This window comes from Nycticebus coucang, chromosome 20, assembly GCF_027406575.1.
Source record: "Nycticebus coucang isolate mNycCou1 chromosome 20, mNycCou1.pri, whole genome shotgun sequence".
NCBI classification, from domain to species: domain Eukaryota; kingdom Metazoa; phylum Chordata; class Mammalia; order Primates; family Lorisidae; genus Nycticebus; species Nycticebus coucang.
This window is the reverse complement of record NC_069799.1, coordinates 17,746,117-17,760,216: the sequence shown is the minus strand read 5'-3', so window position 1 is coordinate 17,760,216 and position 14,100 is coordinate 17,746,117. Positions and strand designations below refer to the sequence as shown.

Genomic DNA, 14,100 nt, shown 5'->3' with positions numbered 1-14,100 from the left:
ACTTCTGGGACACCACAAAGGCAGTTCTAAGAGGGAAATTTATAGCGCTGCAACCCTTCCTCAAGAGAACGGAAAGAGAAGAAGTTAACAACTTAATGGGACATCTCAAGCAACTGGAAAAGGAAGAACATTACAGCCTCAAATCCAGTAGAAGAAAAGAAATAACCAAAATTAGAGCAGAATTAAATGAAATTGAAAACAAAAGAAGAATACAACAGATTGATAAATCAAAAAGCTGTTTTTTTGAAAAGGTCAATAAAATAGATGAACCTCTGACCAACCTAATCAGAGAAAAAATAGTAAAATCTCTAATCTCATCAATCAGAAACAACAAAGACGAAATAACAACAGACTCGTCAGAAATCCAAAAAATCCTTAATGAATATTACAAGACACTTTATTCTCAGAAATATGAAAATCTGAAGGAAATTGACCAATACTTGGAAGCACATCACCTTCCAAGACTTAGCCAGAATCAAGTGGAAATAATGAACAGGCCCATATCAAGTTCAGAAATAGCATCAACTATACAAAACCTCCCTAAAAAGAAAAGCCCAGGACCAGATGGTTTCATGTCAGAATTCCACCAAACCTTTAAAGAGGAATTATATTACTATATTATTATATTACTCAACCTGTTCCAAAAGGTAGAAAAAGAAGGAAGACTACCCAACACGTTCTATGAAGCAAACATCACCCTGATCCCCAAACCAGGAAAAGACCCAACAAGAAAAGAAAATTATAGACCTATATCAGTAATGAATATAGATGCAAAAATATTCAACAAGATCCTAAAAAACAGAATCCAGCAACACATCAAACAAATTATACACCATGACCAAGTTAGTTTTATCCCAGGGTCTCAAGTCTGGTTCAATGTAAGTAAATCTATAAATGTAATCCAGCACATGAACAAATTAAAAAACAAAGACCATATGATTCTCTCAATTGATGCAGAAAAAGCTTTTGATAATATCCAGCATCCCTTCATGATCACAACACTCAAGAAAATTGGTCTAGAATGGACATTTCTTAAACTGATAGAGGCCATCTACAGCACACCCACAGCCAGTATCATATTGAATGGCATTAAATTAGAATCATTTCCACTCAGATCAGGAACCAGACAAGACTGCCCACTGTCTCCATTGCTTTTTAACATTGTAATGAAAGTTTCAGCCACTGCAATTAGGGAAGAAAAGGCGATCAAGGGTATCCATATAGGGTCAGAAGAGATCAAACTTTCGCTCTTCACAGATGATATGATTGTGTATCTGGAAAACACTAGGGACGCTACTACAAAACTCATAGAAGTGATCAAAGAATACAGCAGCATCTCAGGTTACAAAATCAACATCTGTAAATCGTTAGCCTTTATATACACCAACAATAGTCAAGTTGAAAAAGCAGTTAAGTACTCTATCCCATTCACAGTAGTGCCAAAGAAGATGAAATACTTGGGAATTTATCTAACAAAAGACGTGAAAGATCTCTATAAGGAGAACTATGAAACCTTAAGAAAAGAAATAGCTGAAAATGTTAACAAATGGAAAAACATACCATGCTCATGGCTGGGAAGAATCAACATTGTTAAAATGTCCATACTACCCAGAGCAATATATAATTTCAATGCACTCCCTATTAAAGCTCCTCTGTCATACTTTAAAGATCTTGAGAAAAACAATACTTCATTTTACATGGCATCAGAAAAAACCTTGAATAGCCAAGACATTACTCAGAAATAAAAACCAAACAGGAGGAATCACACTAACAGACCTCAGACTATACTACAAATCGATAGTGATCAAAACAGCATGGTATTGGCACAAAAACAGAGAAGTAGATATCTGGAACATAAGGGAGAACCAAGAGATGAATCCAGCTGCTTATCGTTATTTGATCTTTGACAAGCCAATTAAAAACATTCAGTGGGGAAAAGATTCCCTATTTTACAAATGGTGCTGGGTGAACTGGCTGGCAACCTGCAGAAGACTGAAACTGGACCCACACCTTTCACCATTAACTAAGATAGACTCTCACTGGATTAAAGATTTAAACTTAAGACATGAAACTATAAAAATACTAGAGGAGAGTGCAGGGAAAACCCTTGAAGAAATCGGTCTGGGCGAGTATTTTATGAGGAGGACGCCCCAGGCAATTGAAGAAGCTTCAAAAATACACTGCTGGAATTTGATCAAACTAAAAAGCTTCTGCACAACCAAGAACACAGTAAGTAAAGCAAGCAAACAGCCCTCAGAATGGGAGAAGATATTTGCAGGTTATGTCTCTGACAAAGGTTTAATAACAAGAATCCACAGAGAACTCAAATGCATCAGCAAGAAAAAATCAAGGGATCCCATCGCAGGCTGGGCAAGGGATCTGAAGAGAAAATTCTCTGAAGAAGACAGGCGCGTGGCCTTCAGACATATAAAAAAATGCTCATCATCTTTAATCATCAGAGAAATGCAAATCAAAACTACTTTGAGATATCATCTAACTCCAGCGAGACTAGCCTATATCACAAAATATCAAGACCAGAGATGTTGGCCTGGCTGTGCAGAAAAGGGAACACTTTTGCACTGCTGGTGGGAATGTAAATTAATACATTCCTTTTGGAAAGATCTATGGAGAACACTCAGAGATCTCAAAATAGATCTGCCATTCAATCCTGTAATTCCTCTGTTGGGCATATACCCAGAAGACCAAAAATCACAACATAACAAATATATTTGTACCAGAATGTTTATTGCAGCCCAATTCATAATTGCTAAGTCATGGAAGAAGCCCAAGTACCCATCGATCCACGAATGGATTAATAAATTGTGGTATATGTACACCATGGTATATTATGCAGCCTTAAAGAAAGATGGAGACTTTACCTCTTTCATGTTTACATGGATGGAGCTGGAACATGTTCTTCTTAGTAAAGTATCTCAAGAATGGAAGAAAAAGTACCCAATGTACTCAGCCCTACTATGAAACTAATTTGGGGCTTTCTCATGAAAGCTATAACCCAGTTACAACCTAACAATAGGGGGAAGTGGGAAAGGGAGGGGAGGGAGGAGGGTAGAGGGAGGAGGATTGGTGGGATTATACCTGTGGTGCATCTTACAGGGGTATTCGCGAAACTTGGTAAATGTAGAATGTAAATGTCTTGGCACAGTAACTGAGATAATGCCAGGAAGACTATGTTAACCATTGTGATGAAAATGTGTCAGATGGTCTATGAATCGAGTTTATGGTGCCCCATGATCATATCAATGTACACAGCTATGATTTAATAAAAAATAAAATAAATAAAAAAATAAAAATAACTTGAGCTGAGTAACAACAGGAATCTGCATACTCATACAAAAACATGGAAGTTAAATAACCTTATGCTGAATGATAGCTGGGTCAGAGATGAGATTAAGAAAGAAATCGCCAATTTTTTGGAACAAAACAACAATGAAGACACGAACTATCAGAACCTCTGGGACACCACAAAGGCAGTTCTAAGAGGGAAATTTATAGCACTGCAAACCTTCCTCAAGATAACGGCAGGAGAGGAAGTTAACAACTTAATGGGACTTCTCAAGTAACTGGAAAAGGAAGAACATTCCAACTCCAAACCCAGTTGAAAAGAAAAAACCAAAATTAGAGCAGAATTAAATGAAATTGAAAACAAAAGAGTAATACAACAGATCAATAAATCAAAAAGCTGGTTTTTCGAAAAGGTCAATAAAATAGATAAACCTTTGGCCAACCTAATCAGGAAAAAAAGAGTAAAATCTCTAATCTCATCAATCAGTAACAACAAAGATAAATAACAACAGACTCCTCAGAAATCCAAAAAATTCTTAATGAATATTACAAGAAACTTTATTCTTGTAAAATGAGAATGAGAAATATGAAAATCTGAAGGAAATTGACCGATATTGGAAGAATGAGAAATATGAAAAAAATGAGAAATATGAAAATCTGAAGGAAATTGACCGATAATTGGAAGCCTGTCACCTTCCAAGACTTAGCCAGTGGTGCATCTTACAAGGGTATATGTGAAACTTGGTAAACGGTCTGTGAAGCTTGTGAATGATGCCCCATGATCATATCAATGTACACAGCTATGATTTAATAAAAAACAAAATAAATAAAAATAAAATAAATATGTATTTATATAGTATATGTAAAATTTATATAATTTATATAATTATATATACACACATATATAATTTACGTATAATTATATATAATTTATGTGTGTATATATATTTCAGTTATAAAATAACTTCATTTTTGTTACATGGCTTATAATTTGTACTGTGTATTAATAGTAAGAATCAGTTATAATGTCAGAAAATAATTGCACATACTTTAATGGCCATGTACAAATATTATTTTACTAGTACTGAAATGCCATTATTAATAAGGGAAAATTATTATGTATTTACAACAATATTATTCTATTGTTTCTTTTGGGCCCAATATGTCTGCAGAACATAAATACGATGAGGGTGATAATGTGTATTTTTGGGAAGTATTAGATATTTGACTCTGGTAGTTAAAATAAATGTGTCACTTTAGTATGTTAGGTGGAAATAGAAAAAATAAACTGTGCAAGTTCTCTTATAAAATTTTATATATAAATGTATGTTTATGTATCTCTGTGTGTGTATATACAAATGTGTATGTATAAAATATATATATATAGCCATTCAAGAGCAAAGTTTTGTCCGAGGTATAAATTTCTTAATATGAACCATGAACAACAACTGTCAAGATTTCTGCCTTGATTTCCAAATTTATACTTCAGGCAGGTATTATTGTCAGTTACATTTAAATACAAGCTACTATTACCCTCAGAAGATAAATTTAAAGATAAGTGTGGATTTTCCAATATTTGGATTCATAAAAATGAGTTTTCAAAAACCTAGATTGGAAATATATGTTTATGTACACAGAAAATGACCTGAAAGTGTAATGATAAAATGTGCTGTTTGTAGTAACTCTTTAAGGAAGAAAAACTTTTGATTCTACTTCCTAAATCTTATGAAGTCAATAATTGTGTGCATTATATTCCATATATTTTAGTATTTTCAGAGATAAATGTCAGTAATTTTCTCCTGTGTCTAGAAAGCTTATCTAAGAAATATCTAGAATAGAAAGTTACATGGGGAAAAGCAACGCAACAGTGAGGAAATATGGTTGAAGTGACTTTTGGTTGGCAGTGGAATGACATCATAAAGATGATCATGTTCTATTCTCTGACTTCTATGAATGTACTGGGCTGCGTGACAGAGGAGAATTAAGGTTTCAGATGGAATTAAAATTGCTAATGAGCTGACTTTAATATAGCAAGATTACCCTTCAGGTGTCCTCAAACTTTTAAAACATGGGACCAGTTCACTGTCCTTCAGACTGTCGGAGGGTCAGACTATAGTTTTTTAAAAAAAAGTATGAACAAATTCTTATGCACACTGCACATATCTTATTTTTAAGTAAAAAAACAAAACGGGAACAAATACAATCACACCACCTCATGTGGCCCACGGGCCACAATTTGAGGACCCCTGTGATGATTCACATGAACCAATGTAATCACAGGGGCTTTTAATGAATAATTAGGAGGCAAGAGACTCAGTGTTAGAACCATGCACTGTGAGAGCAATGTGACTACCCATTGTTGCCCTTGTAAATGGTAGGCAGACAGAAGCCAAAGACTTCTAGGTTTCTAGGTGGCCTCTAGAAACTTAGGGAAAAGAACAAACAAAAAAAAATAGATTCTCATGTAGAGCCTGTGCAGGCAAACCTCACCCTCCTGACACCCGAACTTAAACTAATAAAACCCGTTTTGGTCTTTTGACTTTCAGAAATGTAATGTTATGAATACATTTTGTTGTATACCTCTGGGTGTGTCATAATTGTTACAGTAGAAGAGAGAACTAACTCAGGAATATTGTCACATTTTTAAAAACTTTTTATACTTCTAAATTTATGATAATCTGTTAAAACAAAAAGAGGGAACTAAGTCAGGAGTATTGTCACATTTTATTAAAACTTTTTTTAAGAAAACAGCATCTTAATATTAATAAAATTATTATACTTCTAAGTTTGTGATAATTTGTTACAACAAAAAGAAGGAACTAACTCAAGAATATTGTTACGTCTTACTAAAACTTTTTAGAGAAACATTATCATAATATTAATGAAATCTTTTTTAAAAAAAATACAGAGTGTCACTCTGTTGCCAAGGGTACAGTGCTGTGGTATTGTCATAGCTAACAGCAATCACAAACTCTTGGGCTCAAGTGATCCTTTTGGTTCAGCCTATGGAGTAGCTGGGACTACAGGTGCCTGAATCAATGCCTGGCTAGTTTTTCTATTTTTACTAGAGATGGGTGTCCCTTTTGCTAAGGCTGGTCTGTAACTCCTGAGCTCAATTAATTTACCCACAGCCTCCCAGAATGCTAGCATCACACTTGGCCTGAAATATTTTGTTGTTGTTTGTCAAACTCTTTGAAATTTCTTTAGACTATCAGCATGACTTCTTGTATTTCCATATGGAATATAACCTGAAGGCAATTAGTCAAAATATTAAAAAGTCAGAAAGAATGTCATGAACATAGGATTCTTGGTTTCTGAGGTTAGATTTGGTGATTCTTTTTCCATTAACATAAATTTATTTAAGTTCATCTGTGCAAGCATTAGTTAATAATTTTTATATGGTGATTTTTAATTAGTAAAGTACAATATTAATAAATGCTTTAAAGGAGGCCAATTACTATATGAGCATAGATAATGGACACCCGCAAAGCCTTGGTAATGCTTGAGTTGACATTAGGCATGTAATGATTATATGACATGGAAAATAGTGCAGAGAGGCTTATTACTTAAAGATGTGGATTGACTAATCAGGGTCAATCAAAGATATCTGAGTTAGATAAAAACAATAATAGAATATTGCCTATGACAAAATAACACTGTTACACATTCTTTTTTTTTGTGTGTGGTTTTTGACTGGGGCTGGGTTTGAACCTGCCACCTCCAGTATATGGGACCAGCGCCCTACTCCTTGAGTCACAGGCACCGCCCAACACTGTTGTACATTCTATTCTTTGGTTTTTGAGATGCAAAATATGTTTCTTCTTTGCTATTATTATAAAACTTTTCACTTAATGTTTCTATTAATTTTTTTTCCAAGCTGGCTTTGTAATCTTAAAAATCTTTTTGTCTTACATATATTTACATACAATCGTGAACATAGGTCTAAGACCACCAGTCACTTGGCCCTTGTCCACATACCAATGTTCCTCATTGAACTTTCAGACCGACTTCAAAGTAAAGCATTTTTCTACATAAGTAGGGTAACCAGTAGCCTCTACTCTTTCTCCAGGCCATTAGCCCCAGATCCTGGTTGGCTAATTATTAAAAAAATTCAAAAATTACATTTTAATAGTTTCTTTTATATGTTTTCACAATTTTTCTTTCAATAGTAACTCAATCATCTGCAATGTGTATCTTGAATACAACCTAGAGCAATCTGATGATGCTCACTAAATATTTCTCCCTTAACCCTGTGAACTATATCATCAGGATCTCTTTTGTCACTCTGACAATGTATACAGATATCTTCCTTTTAGTGGTTATGGTGGTTTCAAGTCTGTACATGGTGATTCTCTCTTTCAGGCATCAGAAGTAATCCCAAAACCTTGTATCCCTAGCCTCTTTCCCAGAATCTTTATAGAGAAAAGGGCCACTCAGATTATTCTACTGTTAGAGTTTCTTTGTGGTAATATTGGATGTGCCTTATCATTTCATCCACTTCCACAGTCACGGGCATATGATCCAATTCCCTTGGGCAGCTAGAGACTTCTGGAAAATGGATATGTCATAAGAAGGTCTTCTGTTTGCTGCTCATTTCAGAAAAAAAGCATAATCAACATTTTTTTTTTGCTTTGACTCTGAGATTCAGTATAGAGTCATCAGTTAACTTATTATTATTGTTTTTAAGTAATAAAAAATAGACAACTAATTTTAATAAACAAAAGTAAAAGATAATTTAAAAAAACATATCATGCCAAATCTTGTAGAAAATAGAAAAAGAAAAATACATCAAATTATTCTACTTGATCTGGGTACACCTGATATTAAAATTGGAGAAAATATATTGTTATAAGGGAGAATTACAAACATATATCACTTATAAATGAGGATACAATATCCTAACAACATATATTAACAAGTTGAGTTAAAAATTAATGTTTAAGTAATATACTTTTGTAAAAATTAAAACCAATTTATGTGAAAATTAGTCACTTTTTTTTGTTCTTTTTTTTGTTCTTTTTTTCCTTTCCCTCACACCTTTCCTCCTTCTCTGTCTGCTCTCACCCTTCCCCCAATCCCCACCATGTCATTAATTGCCATTAATTGTCTTCAAATCAAAATTGAGTACATAGGATTCATACTTCTCCATTCCTATGATGCTTCACTAAGAATAATGTGTGTGTTCCAACTCCATCCAGGTTAATCAACATTTTTCTTTTTTTTTTTTTGTAGAGACAGAGTCTCACTTTATGGCCCTTGGTAGAGTGCCGTGGCCTCACACAGCTCACAGCAACCTCCAACTCCTGGGCTTAAGCGATTCTCTTGCCTCAGCCTCCCGAGTAGCTGGGACTACAGGCGCCCACCACAACGCCCGGCTATTTTTTGGCTGCAGTTCGGCCAGGGCCGGGTTTGAACCCGCCACCCTTGGTATATGGGGCCGGTGCCTTACTGACTGAGCCACAGGCGCCGCCCAATCAACATTTTTCAAAGTATGTACCAAAATCTCCATCGATTTTTAACAAATTAATTATAAAAATAATTTGCTCAAAAGTAGATTTTTCTGACATCAGTCATATTTAAGTAGCACATTTTGTCATCTGGTTTTATTAAAATGTATGGTATCATATATTTAAACTGACTGCAGATCATTAGCACCTATTCCACCATATAGTGATTTCAACTTTGTTGGGTATTGTAAGAATCATAGTAATTTCTTTTTTAAATTTCAGATTATATTGTTTTCATTTCTAAGGTAAAATTTAAGTTGTAGTTGATCCCTTCACTCAGGGGGTGTGCTGAACACTCTCACATTGTGAAAATTAGTTGAGATGCAGCCAGTAGCCTTCCCTTCTACTGCCAATCACCCTCACTTCTCTCACCCCACTCCTTCTTCTCTCCTCTCCTTTGCTAGACAATACTTGTGTTCTTTGTTTTCTCATGGGCATGTAGTTGTTTATATATTTATTTCATATTAATATTGAGTACATTGGATAGGCTTTTTTCCATTCTTGAGATACTTCACTAAAAAGAATGTGTTTCAACTTAATTCAGGTAAACATAAAAGATAAATTCTGCATCTTTTCTTATGGCTGCATAGTACTTCATGGTATACATATGCTACAGTTTTTTAATCCATTCATAGATTGATGGGCACTTGAGTTGTTTCCACATCTTGGTAATTTTGAATTGTGTTGCAATAAACATTTTGCTGAAAATAACTTTGTGGTAAAATGTTTTTTTGTTCTTCTGGGTAGATACCCTGTAATGGGATTGTGAGATCAAATGGAAGGTACACTTTAAGGTCTTTCAGAATTTTCCATACTTCTCTCCACAGAGGTTGTATTAGTTTGCAGTCCCACCACCAGTGGAAAAGTGTTTTCTTCTCTCCACATTCAAACCAGAGTCTGCATATTTGGGGCTTTCTGATGTGGGCATTCTCACAGGGGTTAGATGTTATCTCGGAAGGGTTTTGATTTGCATTTCTCTGATGGTTAAAGATGATGAGAATTTTTCATGTGTTTGTTGGCTATTTGTTATCTTCAGAGAATTTTCTTTTCAAGTCTGTTTCCCTCTTGTAAATAGGGTTGTTTGCTCTTTTCTTGTTGATTACTTTGAGTTCTCAGCAGATACTATCAGCCCTTTGTCAGATTTATAGCATGTGAAAATCTCCCATTTTGTAGGTTGTGGTACCCTTATCTATGCAGAAGCTTTTTAGCTTAATCAAATACTATTTATTTGATTTGGTGTTGCTGCAATTGCCAAGAGGTTCTTCTTCATAAAATCATTTCCCAGGACAGTATTCTCAAGCACTTTCTCCATACTCTCTTCTAGAATTTTTATTGTTTTGTCTCTTAAATTTACATCTTTTATCTGGTGAGAATCAATTTTTTTCAATGGTGAGAGGTGAGGGTCCAGTTTCATTCTTCTACATGTAGCTAACCAGTTCCCCCAGCGTTGTTTATTAAATAGGGATTGTTTTCCTCAATCCATGCTTTTGTTTTGTTTTATGAAAGATCAAATGGCAATATGTGACTGGCTTCATCCATAGGTTATCTATTCTATTCCATGGATAAACTATTCTATTTTTCTGCCAGTACTATGCTGTTTTGATCATTTTAGACTTGTAATATAATGTGAATTCTGGTAACATGATGCCTCCAGGTTTGTTTTTACTTCATAAAATTGTATTGGCTATTCAGGTGTTTTTCAGATTCCATATGAAATGAAGGACTTTTTTTTAAGTTCTTCAAAGTATGACATTGGTGCTTTAGTGGGGATTGCATTAAATCTGTAGATTGCTTTGGTAGTATGGACATTTCAACAACATTGATTCTTCCCAGACTTGAGCATGGTATGTTTTCCATGTGTTAACATCTTCTGCTATGTCTTTGATCAGGTTTTCATAGTTCTCTTTATAGAGATCCTTCATGTCTTTTGTTATATATATTCCCAGATACTTTATCTTCCTTGTAGCTACTGTGAAAGGTATAGAGTCTTTGATTTTTTTTTCTCAGCCTGACTGTTATTGGCATATATGAAGGCTAATGACTTGTGGTCATTAATTTTGTATCTTGAGACACTACTGTATTCTACTATATTCTTTGATCACTTCTAAGATCTTTGTAATTGGATCCCTGGGATTTCCAGGTAGAAGATCATGTCATTTACAGACAGCAAGTTTTTTGACCTCCTTTGTCACCATTTCATTACCTTGATCTTTTTCTCTTGTTTGATTGCAATGGCTAGGACATCCAGCACTATGCTAAATAGCAGTGATGACAGTGGGTATCCTTGTCTAGTTCCAGTTCTGAGTGGAACTTTTACTCCATTCAATATGATATCTACTGTATGTTTGATGCATATGACCTTCATCAGTTGATGTCCCACCTAAACCTATTTTCTTAAGTGTTCTTAATAAGAAAAGATGCTGGATATTGTCAAAGGCCTTTTCTGTATCATTTGAGAGACTAATATGGTTTATGTTGTGAATTAAATTTATGAATTTACTTATCTTGAACCAAGCTTTATTCCTGGAATAAACCTACTTGATCACAATGTATAACTTTTTCAATGTGTCACTGTGTTCTGCTTGCTAAGATCTTATTGAATAGTTTTGCATCAATATTCATTCATGTTATTGACCTATAGTTTTTTGTCATTGTTCTTGCTGTTGGGTCCTTTTCTGGTTTTGAAATCAGGGTGATATTTGCTACCTAGAATGTGTTGGGAAGGGTTCTTTCCTTCACTATGTCTTGAAATAGCTTATGTAACATAAGAACTAGTTCCTCTTAGAAGGTTTGGTAGAATTCATCTGGTGTGAAACCATCTGGTCCAGGGCATTTCTTTTATGGAAGATTTTGTATACTTGATGCTATTTCAGTGCTCAGTATAGGTCTATTCAATATTTCTTTCTCTTTCTTTCTTTTTCTTTTTCTTTTTTATATAGAGAAAGAGTCTTATTTTGTCACCCTTGGTAGAGTGGCATGGCATCATAGCTCACAGCAACCTCAAACTCTTGGGCACAAGTGATTCTCTTGCCTCAGCTTTCTGAGTGGCTGGGACTACAGGTGCCTGCTACAAAACATGGTTATTTTTAGAGGCAGGGTCTCACTTTGGCTCAGGCTTGTCTCCAACCTGTGAGCTCCGGCAATCCACCCACCTTGGCCTCCCAGAATTATGGCATTACAGGCATGGGCAACCTTGCTAGGCCTATTCAAACTTTCTAAATCTTTTTGGTTGAGTTTATGAACATGCCATGATTCCAGGTATTGTTTATTTCCTCTACATATTCATATATGGGGGTGTAGAGTTTCTTGTAATAATTGTTGAGGATCTTTCAGTAGTATTGTTGAGTATCTGCTGTTATGTCCCCTTTATGGTTTCTGATTGAAGTTATTAGAAATCTCACTTTTCTTGTTAGCCTAGCCAAGGGTTTATCAATTATATTAATCTTTTCAAAAAGTCAACATTTTGTCTTACTGATCTTCTGAATATTTATATTCTTGATTTCATTTAATTCTGCTCTTATTTTGGTTATTTCTTTTCTTTTGATAGTTTTGGGTTAGATTGTTCTTTTCCAGTGGCTTGATATGGCCCATTACAATGTTGACTTTCTTTCTTTCTGGTTTCTTGATGAAGGCTTCTAATGCTATACATTTCCCTCTTAGAAGTGCCTTTGTGTTATTGCACAGTTTCTGATAGCTTGTAGCTGTATTATCATTTTGTTCAGGGAATCCAATGTTTCCTCAATAATCTCATCCTTAGCTCAGCTTTCATTCATTCAGCATATTATTTATTTAGTTTCCATGACTTTATTTGCATGTGAAAGTTTCTTTTGTTCTTAAGTTCAACTTTTATTCCATGATGGTCTGTGAAGATGACAGGAATTATTTCTGTTCTTTTAAATTTGTTGACGTTCAATTTGTATCTTAATATATGATTAATTTTGGAAGACGATTCATAGTCTGATGAGAAGAATATGTATTCAGTTTCTCTACAATGAAATATTCTTCATATGCTTGTTAAATCCATTTGTCCTGTGGTCATGTTTAAGTCCATTATTTCTTTGTTTAGTTTCTGCTTAGAGGAGCAGTACAGTACTGTCAAAGGGGTATTAAAATCTTCAACTTTTATAGTGTTGGAAGATATGCTGTTCAGATCATTGAAGGTTTGTTTTATATGTCAAGGAGAATTTAGGTTGGGTTTGTAAATGTTAACTATTAAATTTCTTCATGTTGTATGCTTCTCTCAACCAGTATATAGTTTCCATCCTCATATTTTATTTTCATTGGTTTAAATCAAATTGTATCTGCAAGTAAAATTACAACCCCTGCTTTTTTCCAATGTCATTTTCCTGGATTATTGTTTTCTATTCCTTCACTCTGAAACTTGTTTTCTACTTAATGGTTAGGTGTACTTCTTGGAGACAGTAGATATGGGGTTTAACTTTTGTATCCAGTTAGCTAGCCTGTGCTTTGTTTGGATTGAGTGGTGGTGGGGTTCTAAAGCTGTCTATTCTTGGAACTTTTGTGTCTCTCACAGTGCTTGGAAAATTCTCCACCATGATGTCTTTAAGTAGAGCATCAGCGCTTTTAGGACTGTCCTCTTCTCCTTTAGCAATCTCTGTCACTTGGATAGTTGACTTTTTGGAATAATCCTGTATTTCTATGAGGTAATATTATGTTTTTATTGTCTTTTTTGTGCCTCTTAGAATAATTGGGATAATTCAAAAGTCTTGTCTTCAATTTTTTCAATTTTTTCTTCTTCATGTTCTGTTCTATTACTGAGATGGTCTACTGTGTTTCAACATTCCTCCAATGTCTTTCAATTCCTTAAGCTCTGCTATATCTTTTCTACTTATGTACAGATGCTTGGTGATTTGTCTTTGATATCACTAATTTTTGAGACAATTTTTGGTTATTTTTTGTTTTCTTTTTTTATCTTCTCCTCAATTCCCTTCATCTTATTTGCCACCCAAATTCTACTCTATTTCTGACATTTTAGCAATTTCTCTATGGATGGTATTTTCTGCTGTATCTCCCTTGTAATCTCTTGAGGTAGTTGATCTGCTCTGATTTTTTATCTTGCCAAAATTCTTTTGCTGCCTCCTTCCCCTGAGTAGTTATAACTTTTTTAAAATATTAATTATACTTTTTTAGTTTAAATATTAGGTTGTCCCTGCTTAGTTATTGAGAGATAATCTAATTTGACACCCTTATGGGCAACCATTCTAACCTGTTTGTCAACTAAAACTGGTGAGGTAGGAACCAATCTGGAGGTCCCAGAAAATGTTGCTAA

At 34.5% G+C, this 14,100-nt stretch overlaps 1 pseudogene; it reads left to right on the top strand.

The window, feature by feature from the left end:
• The window catches only part of LOC128572481 (zinc finger protein 724-like), a 102,464-nt pseudogene extending 89,096 nt beyond the window's left edge, over window positions 1–13,368 (top strand).
• The last annotated feature ends 732 nt before the right edge of the window (window positions 13,369–14,100 follow it).